Below are 11682 nucleotides of genomic sequence, written 5' to 3'. Positions count from 1 at the left end.
GGCGGTGGGGATGAAAACTGTGGTGGCGTCGGACAACATTGGAGCTGGAGCAGGAACTTCGTCAGCGGCGGAGACAACTGAAACAGCCATTGTCATCATCATCATCATTAGTGAGAAAAGCTTCATCATCTTCATTGCCTCCATTGTTGTTAACTTATGATTGAGTGAGGGGAAGAAGATGTAATCTGAGAGTTGTGGGAGAAAGGGGATTGATTGTAAAGGTTTTATAGGAAGGAAACGTGGACGTGGCTGCTAACAGGAAGCTTAAGCCATGAGAAGAGAGAAAAGTCTGCACTTCTACTCGCCTTTCTTCCATTCATTTCATTTAACTGGCCCCACTCATACTTCCATTACATTTTTTTTATATTATATTTTTTTTAGCATATCTTATAACCTAATAAATTATTAGAAAATCAATTTTGCCAAATGTCATGTTCTCATTAAATTTGACATATGTCATTTTCTAAGAGTTTTTGAATTATTTCTTTTCTACTTGTCATTTTCTTAAATTTTTTTATTTTTCTTAAATTTAAAATCCACATTTTAATGAGATTTATATATTTAAATTAAATCAATCTATTAAATTTCATAATAAATGTTCTACAACCTTTATTATTACTTTATTTATTATATTCTTTGTATTTATGTAAAATTATTACTTTAAAAAATATGTAATGCTTATAATTTTATATTAAATTTTTTTATAAACCCGTGTAATACACGAGTCTCACACCTAATTAATATAATATTTAATTTTTATTTGATGTGTAAATATTAGAATAAATAGCATCTCGTTATTATGATTGATTAGTTTTTATTTTGATAATGATAATAAATGAACCGTATAATTCCCTATAATGGTATCTGTATCAATGTCTCTTTTATATCTTCTAATTTCATGATTGAATTTTTTTTTTTTTGCTTGATGTTAAGTTTTTTTTTGACAAATGGAAATTATTATGGTGGGGAATATTCATTTCTCCAATCTACTCAACTAATTTGCCGCGGGGTTTTCCTTCTACTCTCTATATTATTTTCTTAACCTACAATATATAAAATCTATTTTTCAAAATCAATTCAACTCATTTGTAATATCACTATTATCATTACTTAAATTAAAAAAATTAAAATTAAAATTAAACATAACATTTTTTAATTTTAAAAAAAAACTAATACAAATAAAAAATATACGATAACTAAAAGAAACATAATTAAAAAGATAACATAATTAAAATCGTAAAACGATAATTAAAATTAACTAGTTATCCAGAGATGAATTATATGCATGCTCAGTGTAATCACAACTATCGGATCGAAGCTGTTGGTGGGTTTCAGCATTTCGCAATTCATGTAGTAATTTTCGATCAATAGCTACATCAAGAGGGGGGGGGGGGATCGAGAATTAGGTTGATGCATAATAACTATTCTGTAGTAAAAGACAAATGTACATTATATGTCTTGTTTTTTTCGCTAGCATAACTCATGTTGGTTGTTTTAATGTGTCCCAACTTGCTTTAACGATCCTAAAAGAACATTCTATGTCATTTTTTTTTATTCTTGTGCCCTATTGAATCGTTTCCTTCTGTCGGTTATCAGATATAGATATGATTTCATTAATACAACCCATGTTGGATATATTCCATCCAAAAATAGTAACAATGCTTGTAGTGTTTGCCGTTCAGATTAAATGAACACATGGGTGCTATTAAGTGATATTTCTCATCAAAAAGTGGTGATTGATAGAGGAGTTCAGATCATTGTCCGAACCGGCTGCACCATAGAATGCATGTCAAAATGCTAAATCTCATGAGGCCATTACTTCTGGTATGATTGTTAGATACTCATGATAACCCCTCATGTATTGGCCTCTCAATTCCGTTAGGAAATTTGTCAAATTCCAATATGTGCAGTCAATGGTACCAACTATTACAGGGAATCCATGTATGGCTTCGTGTGCTTCGTATAAAACTTGAATGTAAGTGGATGTTGGATGGCTAAATATTCAGCCTAATATACTTGGACAACAACATAGGATAAGTTTTGAAGAATTTTACATGAACTTCTTTCTAACCTATTAAGATACCCAACTAAACGAGCCCAAGTTGCTTCCATATGCTTTCTGATGTATTTACGAGGTATATTTTGTAGCACACTGAAACTTCTTTGATTTCTTGCATCCCATGTTTGAAAAAAGCGAAAACTCCTTTCTAGGTCACATACAATATGCATAAACAATGCTTGAACTAGTATTATTCTGAAAAGTAATGTCGAATTCGTAGTTTTTTAGCTTCTATATAGTCTTTATGGGTTAAGTTTCTTGTATAAATAATGCTTGAACTGGCATTATTCTGAAACAAAACATATACAGTACGTAATAATACAGTTAACAAATTAGTATCAGTAGGTTCATTGTCGGATGAAGATAAACCATATGAATTATCTTCCATTACTATCTTTCGGACGTTTCGATTTCATTTTGTTAAAAGTTTTGCTGCAAACTTAATGCAACCTTCCATAATAGAGAAATTTTTTGAGTTGGGATTGTTGGGTTTTAGTTCAAAAATAGTTTCATAAACTAGACAAATATGGCAACGGAATACTTAAAATTTTGAACATAACATAAAAAATTTATACCCACCAAGGATCTTCTTGCAAGTTATTGAAAGATTAAACACCAACCATAGAAAGGATAAAGAAATAAAAACCTTTGTTGTTCTTTGGGTCCTCTTAGGAGGCTTGGAAGTTGATGAAGAATGTGGAACCTTTGAAACACCAACAATGACTCAACTTGATGTAGATGCTAGTCCATAAACTCTTAATCCCTTAAGCTTAAAGTTCATAACCAATATGAACTTAAAGAGGGCATGAAAATGCAAGTAATCTTCAAGAATAGATGAAGAAGAGAGAGAGAGAGAGAGAGAGAGAGAGAGAGAGAGAGGGGGGGGAGAGAGTAACCTCCTTTAAGGAGGTTACGGTTTTGGGAAGCAAGAATGAAACAACAATTCAAGAGTGGAAGCATCATATTTATATTGTCTTAAAGTGAAGTCTTTAACCATTAGGTCCTTCCACTTTAGACAAGCATGTCCCTAAAGCTTACATGTCTCTCATGTTTCTTATTACTTTTGATTAAACAAATTAGAAAGCCATGTCCCCTTATGACACTCTTAATTTTAGCCATCATGGATAAAAAGAGAAAAGGAAGTTTATATTTTATAAACTCAAAGTTTATAAGATATAAACTTTGTCTTTTGCTAAAAGACAAAAAGCTTACCTAGTCCAAAATGTTGTACGTGACTTATTAATTCATACATTATGAAATAACATGTTATATTACTTGCTAATGAAAATTATTATTTCCATGAAATAAATAATTTTCAATTGAATTATAAGAGCTTTATTGAATATTTATTAAAATCATTTTCTAATAAATAATCAATTATATCAAGTTGTTGTTAGTGTGACCCATTAGTATCATATGTTAATTAGCAATATCACTTTAATATGATTCTTGAGCATACTAGATCTTTCAATCTCCCACTTGCGCAAGATTCATATTAGATTGATATACACAGTGGTGAATGTCTAGCAACATTTCACTGCCCCCAACAACATACGACTTTGTGCCATTCTATCAACACCTAATTCCCAAAAAAGCTCAAAGCTACAATTGGTGTATAAGGTAAGTTTATCAGTTATCCCTTTGCTACAGACATCATGTTGAACATGAGATTTGGATCGCGATCAATCTCATTAGGTGTTCAAATTTTGGTAAGGCGCCTTAGATGCCTAACTCTCAACACATAAGAGGAACAAATCCCATCTTGACTACATAAGCCTCTTGTATAGTTCACACCATACCTGAAAATGACTTTTATAACTCACCGATTAAGGAACAACATTTGACCATATCAAAGCATAGTACTCCTTACACTTAAGTCCCACTATGTATCCCAGGTTTTAAGGATAGAAAGATAGTACCTTTTAAGCAATTATCATTCATAATAGTGATCCATGAGATGATCTTGATGTGGGTCAGTTCAGTAATAGTTCTCTAACAAGTACATATGAAACTTGGTTACAACCACTTGCCTCCTTTCATCTAGTGAGAGTCAACCAATCCAGTTCATACTAGTCTTAATTTATAATTGCTCCCATAATTATAACCGACTATGAACCTTTAGAATAATAACATTCTTCATGGATTAAACATGTTAATATAGAACACAACAAGTATTAATGTGATGAATATATCCCAATATATCATAACATTATCTAATAGTTGTTGTTATAATGTTCCAATATCCAAATACTAAATCCAAATAAAAATCCATTTCTAGAATAATAAAGTCTTATAGCTGAAGTGTAACCATTCATACTTACCTCAAACAATGACCTTATTAATGTATTTCACAAAATTTAATATGTGTGAATTATGTGAATACTCCATACTTAACTTTACTCTAAGTGTAGTTAAATATCTTAAGAATATGATTGGTGTTCTTTCATGACATAGAGTATCTTAGCTTGATGAAGTATACTCTCGAAGTCAAAAAGATTTCTATGTGATCCTTGAATGGCAGAAATCAACATAGTTTTTTTAATGACCCCATTCATCTAATCATATTTAAATTCAACTTCTAAAGTAGTGTATTCTTATTTTGTAGTAGATTTTGTCATTATGTTTTGCTTGAACCTCATTCCAACAAGACTTACTCTTCATTCCATAATGAAGTCAAAATCCAATTACAATTCATAATTACTTATATCTGTTTAGAAATTAACATCGTGTGTATCTCTTTCCATAAAGATCCTTTCTAAGCTGATTGTCTCATATATACTCTCTTAGTTCTTCTAAAGTACTCCTAGAATGCTCTTTTAGTTATCTAATGATTTAACCATGTATTCAATTAGTATTCTATGGCATGCTTACAACATGATCAAATATCATGTCCTATGCATAATATGGCATAAATGATGAATTCATTTGTCAAGCAAATGGAATATAAATCATTTCATCTATTTGAAGCCTATGAGCTATGTACTTTTGAGGCTAGCTCAAAATGGTGCCATATGACAATGCCAATAATTCTCCAAAAGAATCTTGTGTTTTGATCCCTTTTAGGACATTGCCAAGATATGTATAAGGACATGAAACTTTTAGCATTCATTTTCTCTATCCCTTATATATTTTACATTCCAAGAAAGTATCTTCTCCTTCCTAAGTCTTTAATTTTAGAAACACTTTCCGAGTCAAGGTGAAAACGACCTTGCTTAGTCAGAATGTGATTTCAAATGATTAAGCATGTCTTATGTAACATCCTGAAATATCAAGAGTAGAGTTGAAGGGCTAAAAGAGTAAGTTGTGAAAGAGTGACTCGGCGAGTCCATGGATGGACTCGGCGAGTAGAGTCGCGACTGGGTGGCGTGCTAAGTAGCCGACTCGGCGAGTCAGTGAGGAGGACTCGACGAGTAGGCACTGATTGGAGAAAACCCTAATTCTCAGGGTTGAGCCCTATATAAAGAACATTATGTCTTCCTCCCAGCCTCCTTATCACCCCTTGAGCCCCAGAAAACCCTAAATCGCGGTGAAGCACCATTGTTGAGTGGATTGGAGTTTGGAGAAGTAATTGTTGAAGGAATTTTGGGAGATTGAAGGCTTGGAGCAAGGGGCTTTGCTTGGATTCGAATTACATTGAAGTTGGGGCATCTCTTGGAGGTAATATCTCGTTCTTGGGCTATTGTTATGTTGTTTCTTCATTTTGGGGTTTGTGGGAACTTGTCTATGGATGTAATGGGAAGTCTAGAGGTTAGATCTGAGGTTGCTACCTCAGATCTGGAAGGGAGAAGAATCAGAGAGCATGAGAGTCCCTGTGTTGGAGTGTTTAGTGAAGCTTTCATGTCCCAAACCCTATCCCAATGTGCAAATGGCCTAGATCTCTTTGGATTCACGTAAAGTTTGCCACTTTACGTGATGGATGAGTGGTAGGAGGCTAGATCTATGTTTTGGAGCAATTGCATGGCCTGAAATGCTTCTGAATGGATTCAGACCGGTGGTACTCGGCGAGTCACATGGGTGTACTCGACGATTTGCTCGAAGATGAGTTGGGACTCGGCGAGTTGGAAGAACAACTCGGCGAGTTGGATGAAGATGGCCTGGAACTCGGCGAGTTGTATGAACAACTCGGCGAGTAGGTCGATGATATTCTTGGACTCGGCGAGTCTGTTCTTGGACTCGGTGAGTCTTGTTGAAGAGTCCCGATATTCCCTGGTTGAGTCTAGAATCGGTGAGTCAAGGGATGACTCGGTGAGTTGTGTGCGAGTGGACTCAGAGTTGTTGGACTCGGCGAGTCTCGGAGTGACTCGGCGAGTTAGGTCGCGGATTGAATGAAGTTCTGATTATAGGAACTCGGCGAGTCATAGGGTTGACTCGGCGAGTAGGGTCAGTCAGGGGTTGACTTTGACTGAGGACTTTGATTTTGACCAAGGGTTGACCGTTGACTTTTAGGGTTTGGTCAGCGATGTGGCCTTTGGGCCAAGAGAGGGGTAAAATAGTCTTTTACCCTTAAGAGGGTGCATTGAGAGGATTGATTCTAGTCTCGAGAGTTATAGTCATGAGAGTTTTGCCTTACGTGTTAGGCGGTGGCGATCGAGATTCAAGTATGGAGATATCTGCTTTCTGCTTGCCAGGTGAGTCTTCTCACTATACTTTACCTTGAGTAGGTAACCAGAGTTATGTGACAGAGTATTTGTATGCTATGTATGTTATGCATTGTACTGCATTATTTCTATGTGATTTATGCTGTGCCTGTTTGCAGAGTTGGAACCGAAAGGTTCCTAGAGTTAAAACTGAAAGGTTCACAGAGTTAGAACCTAAGGGTTCACAGAGTTTGGGTGCACGGACCCATATAGTTATAGCCTCAAGTGGCTTATATGTGTTATGTGTGTGGTATTTTGGGGAACTCACTAAGCTTCGGGCTTACAGTGTTTTGTGTTATGTTGTTTTCAGGTTTCTTTTAGTATCACGGGACGGCATCGGCTTGATTGTACACACCAGAGAAAGAGTCATATTTTGGAGGATCCTGGTTTTCTATGCAAGTGAAAATGGAGCTATGTTTTGTAATTCGATTATGAATGAGATTTTAAACAAGTGTTCTAAGAATAAAATGATTATTTAAAATAAAAATTTTGTTTTGAAATTTATGGTGTTACAAGTTGGTATCAGAGCCTTGGTTTGAGGGATTCGGATGCGCCTTCGGGTGATTCTGGACTCAAACTGAGGAAGTAAGAAAAGTTTTCAAAGAAATAATTTTCTAAAGCGAATAAGAGTTCAAAGAGAAAACGAGAAAGATCAGTGTGTACAATCAGCCAAAGCCCGAACGGTGATTTCCCAAAATACCCTTACTCTTGTGTTATGAGATATTTATGATGCACTTTATGAGATATTATTACATGCTAGAGACAGGCTAGGTATTCCATATACTAGGACTAGGGTGGCTTGATTTGTGATGCCTTAGCCTATGGATTGCTGTGATATGCGTCGTGCTTTTGAGTATGTGACGAGTGAGAATATTTGATTGGAATCCTTTAGGGGATTTGAGTAGAGGAGTAATCTAGGGAAGATACCTAGATGAGTACTGTGGTACTTGGAGAAAGAATAGTTAGAGCCCACGAGGGGAAGAGTTGCAGAGTTCGGTGGTACTTCCGAGGATGAGCAGAGCAAGCAGAGTTATCACCCAGAGTGAGTCATATATATTCTTCGATGCTCAAATGCTGCTTGCTTCGTGCTTTGTGGAACTCTCGATGATGGGAGTCAGCTACCAAGCAAATATGACGATATTCAGGAGGTAGATGGCTGGCATCATTAGGAGCTCTTCAGCAGCTGATGACAGAGAAGTGTGGGAATCTGAGAAGAGCCTAGGGAGTAACCTTAGCTAGATGAGTGCACTGGCAGGGTAGAGAATTTCGCTGGGGAGTGAGCGCGTGACGGAATTGGTGAACGAGAAGGTCGAGCAGCTACTTAGGAGCTCTGGGATAGTTCGTGTGGAAAGTATGGGTAGATGTGGCAGGTAGTATGGGCCCGTACTACTGAAAGCAGAGGACCCATACTTGATACAGGGAGTATTCTGAAGATTCTAATGAGCAAATTGCGGAGTGATGTTATGGTTCGAGTACCATACATTGGAGCGGATTGAGGAGTGATGTTATGGTTGAGTACCATACATCGGAGCAGATTGAGGAGTGATGTTATGGTTCGAGTATCATACATCGGAGCAGATGGAGGAGTGATGTTATGGTTCAGGTACCATACACTGGAGCATATTGAGAAGAGATGTCATGGGATGAGTACCATGGTTCGTAGTGAATGATGCTTGTGATTCTCTGGTTATCCGGTCACGATTGATGAGGTAGAGATTGGACGCTATGGGTTTTAGGCCTGTAGGCCATGATTGAGTTTGGAGAGGCGTCCCTCGAGAGGGAAGTCGAGAGCCTATCAGAGTATTTTGGTAAGGAGTTAGAGGGAGAGGAGAATTTCGGTCTGAGTTGAGCAATCAGTCGATAGAGGAGAGGTCACCTTCTATGTGAGTGGTGCTATTTATGTTCGTGTGCGGAACATGAAAGGCCTGATGTTTTAGTTTTGGGTTTGGGGGTAAACCCTGCAGGTCGTTATTGATGATGATTTCTCCCAGAGTATCAGGTAGCATGTGTGCCGTGAGGCAGTGATTTGTCATGAGCAGATAGTCAGTTGGGACTGAGATAGTCGAGGACCACACTACACCTATTTGAGTATAGTAGGATGTATTGCAGTGGTATCAGTGGGGAGTTCAGTCGAGTTTAGTAGTGCAGAGAGTTTTCTATCTATGTTGGGTGTTGAATATGGGAGTGGGTCCCTGTTCTTGGGATGATCCCGGTGTTGGAGCGATGTTTGATGAGTTGAGGTGAGGGGTACGATGATTTTGTGGTTCGGTCTATGAGCCAGGGATGTTATTGAGCAGTTGAGTTGTTTGGTACTTGATTGGTACGAGATTTGGAACGACTAGAGGCAATCGTGGTGAGAAGTTCTTGAGGAGTTCATCTGAGGATCAGAGTTATGAGATCGATTAATTTCCTTAAAGGGGATTATCAGGTGTTGCGTAGCACTTTCCAGGGGCAGGTGCATTATTGATGGTGGAAATAGTTCGTGAGGTTGTTGATGTGTCAGATAGTGGTGGTTCGAACCCTAAGTGGGGGAGAACCGGGTGGTTTATTGAGAGAACCAAAGATTGGTGCAAGAGCGGTTAGGGGTTGGATGCAGAACCTGCGGCTTGAATTCATGAGATCAGGGTCATTGGTGATTAAGGAAAGGTGCAGGGCGAGATAATGCATGTGATATATGTCTAACAGAAGGATGGGTGTCTCCACGGCGGGTGGTCAATGATCAGGAATCTGATGGTGGTCAAAGTCGTCTCGAGTGTAAGGCTCGTAATGATGGTATGGGCAGTTGAGAACTTCTGGGTTGAGATATGGGTAGCCGAATATCGAGTAGCCAATTCCCGGGCTAGGATGTGTATTCTTGCTTGAATTTTGAGCGGTAGTGGAAAGGGTTTCGGAGGATCATCAGTGTGTTCTGAAGGGTTCCTTGTATTCCAATTGAGTGTTTGGATGCATTGAAGTTGCACATCGTGTGATATCAGAAATTATTATGGGATTCAGAGGAAATGTATTGTCGTGAGTGTATGGTATTGGGAGTAAGGGAATCAGTGGTTGTGGCAGGATCTTGTGATGTTCTGTTGAGATATTCCGAGGTATCCGGGTATGATACCTTTATTTCGGAGTTACTCGTAAATCTTGAGTTGAAACGATTTGTGGTGTATCAGGTATCTACGGATCTAGTGGGAGCCCTTCGAGTATGGGCATCCAGGGAGATTATTGAGAGAATGGAACTTCGCAAGGGTGGGCATTTTGATATGTCGATTGCTTCCAAAGTCTGGAATGTGTATTCGAGTCGAGTATGGGTAGCTGCCGGTGATAGTCTGTGGAGCATGAGCTAGTGGAGTTAGAGGGTGTTGTGATACTGCGGGGAGCCGTAGTACTCACTAGTCAGAGGGTGTTGTGATACTACGGGGAGCCGTAGTACTCACTAGTCAGAGAGTGTTGTGATACTGCGGGGAGCCGTAGTACTCACTAGTAAGAGGGTGTTGTGATACTGCGGGGAGCCGTAGTACTCACTAGTCAGAGAGTGTTGTGATACTGCGAGGAGCCGTAGTACTCACTAGTCAGAGGGTGTGGTGATACTGCGGGGAGCCGTAGTACTCACTAGTTAGAGGGGGTTGTGATACTGCGGGGAGCCGTAGTACTCACTAGATGGCAAGAGAATGTGATGATGGAATGATCTCCGATCAGTGTGTGATGTGGAAGAGTTTTGGGCTTGAGTATCCCTAGTATTGAGTTCTGGAGCCTGGGTGTTGAACCGGGGGCGAGACTGGGGTCACCGTCTCTGTCGGGAGATGCGGCGAGATGCGCAAGGGATATGCGCAGCAGAAACCAGAGATCATAGTTGAGGCGATCCTCGGTTGGATTGTATTTTCTCGCATGAGGAAAAGAGCAATTTTGTGACTTGCGCGTCCCTGGGCCGGGATAGTGGTCACGGGGAGGAAGTTAGTGGGTTATTTGGATCATGATATGGGTGACCTTTGGAGGCTCAGCTGTGGAGTCAAAAGCTGACCTGGTGCTCAGTCTCGAATAGAGATATGAGAAATGAGCTAGAGCTTATCATGATGATGTCTGAGGACACTTCAGAGCGAGTGAGCGGTTCAAACGCTCGAAGACATGCTTCGGGCATGTGTATTAGACCTCAGAGGGAGTTGCGGCACGTATTTATCTTTGGTTGAGTTATCCTATATCAACAGCCATCATTAGTGCATTGGTATGCCACCCTTTGAGCTGTTGTGTGGGAGGAGGTGTCGGACCCTCATTTGTTGGGGAGAGGTAGCGCATGGACCCGAGGGCCCTTGCGAGCAGATCCAGAGCATGTGTGATACATGGAGTAGTGGCAAGGTTGGCTAGTGGTTTCCCTGGGTAAGGGAAGAGAAAGGTATGTAACCCCCCCGGGGGGGGAATGTTGGTTCACGGAAGTGAAAGTAGTAGTGAGAGTGGATGATTTGGAGTATGGTGGTTGAACACTGGGTCTGTGACAGTGGTATAGAATGACATCATGTTGGGATGTCTGCTGAGGACGCGGAAGGGGTTCCGCGGGGGTAGAGCCAAGAGTCTCAGGATGGATGCAGGGAGGGAGTCTGGGACTCCCAGCTTGATTCTGATCAGGGTATTGGATATGTACTAGAGGTTCATCCTGGGGGGATGTTGGAGGATATCATCATTGCATTGGGTTTTTCCCAACCTGAGGGTGCTGGGAAAGTTCAGCATGCGTATGTGATTGCAAGAGGAGAACTCGTGGGAGTTGCTCTGAGATTGAAGATTGGGTCTTTCTGTTAGCTCGAAATGGATAGAGTGGGATTCGGATCGGGGATCCGATGGTTCATGGCTTTCTAACCCTTATGGGTCGAGCGATTGTTGAGATTTGGAGCGGTGATGCATCTCGGGTAATTCTCGATTGTTGAGTGTGATTATCGGAGGGTACAGTCGGTGCCCGGTTTGAGACGGTGGTCAGGACACCGCAAGGAAAGAGGAAGTGAGTTCGAGTTC

Source organism: Lactuca serriola, chromosome 2, assembly GCF_051521515.1.
Source record: "Lactuca serriola cultivar US96UC23 chromosome 2, Lser_US96UC23_V15, whole genome shotgun sequence".
Classification (NCBI taxonomy): Eukaryota; Viridiplantae; Streptophyta; class Magnoliopsida; order Asterales; family Asteraceae; genus Lactuca; species Lactuca serriola.
The sequence above is the reverse complement of the archived record's forward strand: the minus strand, read 5'-3'. Positions refer to the sequence as shown.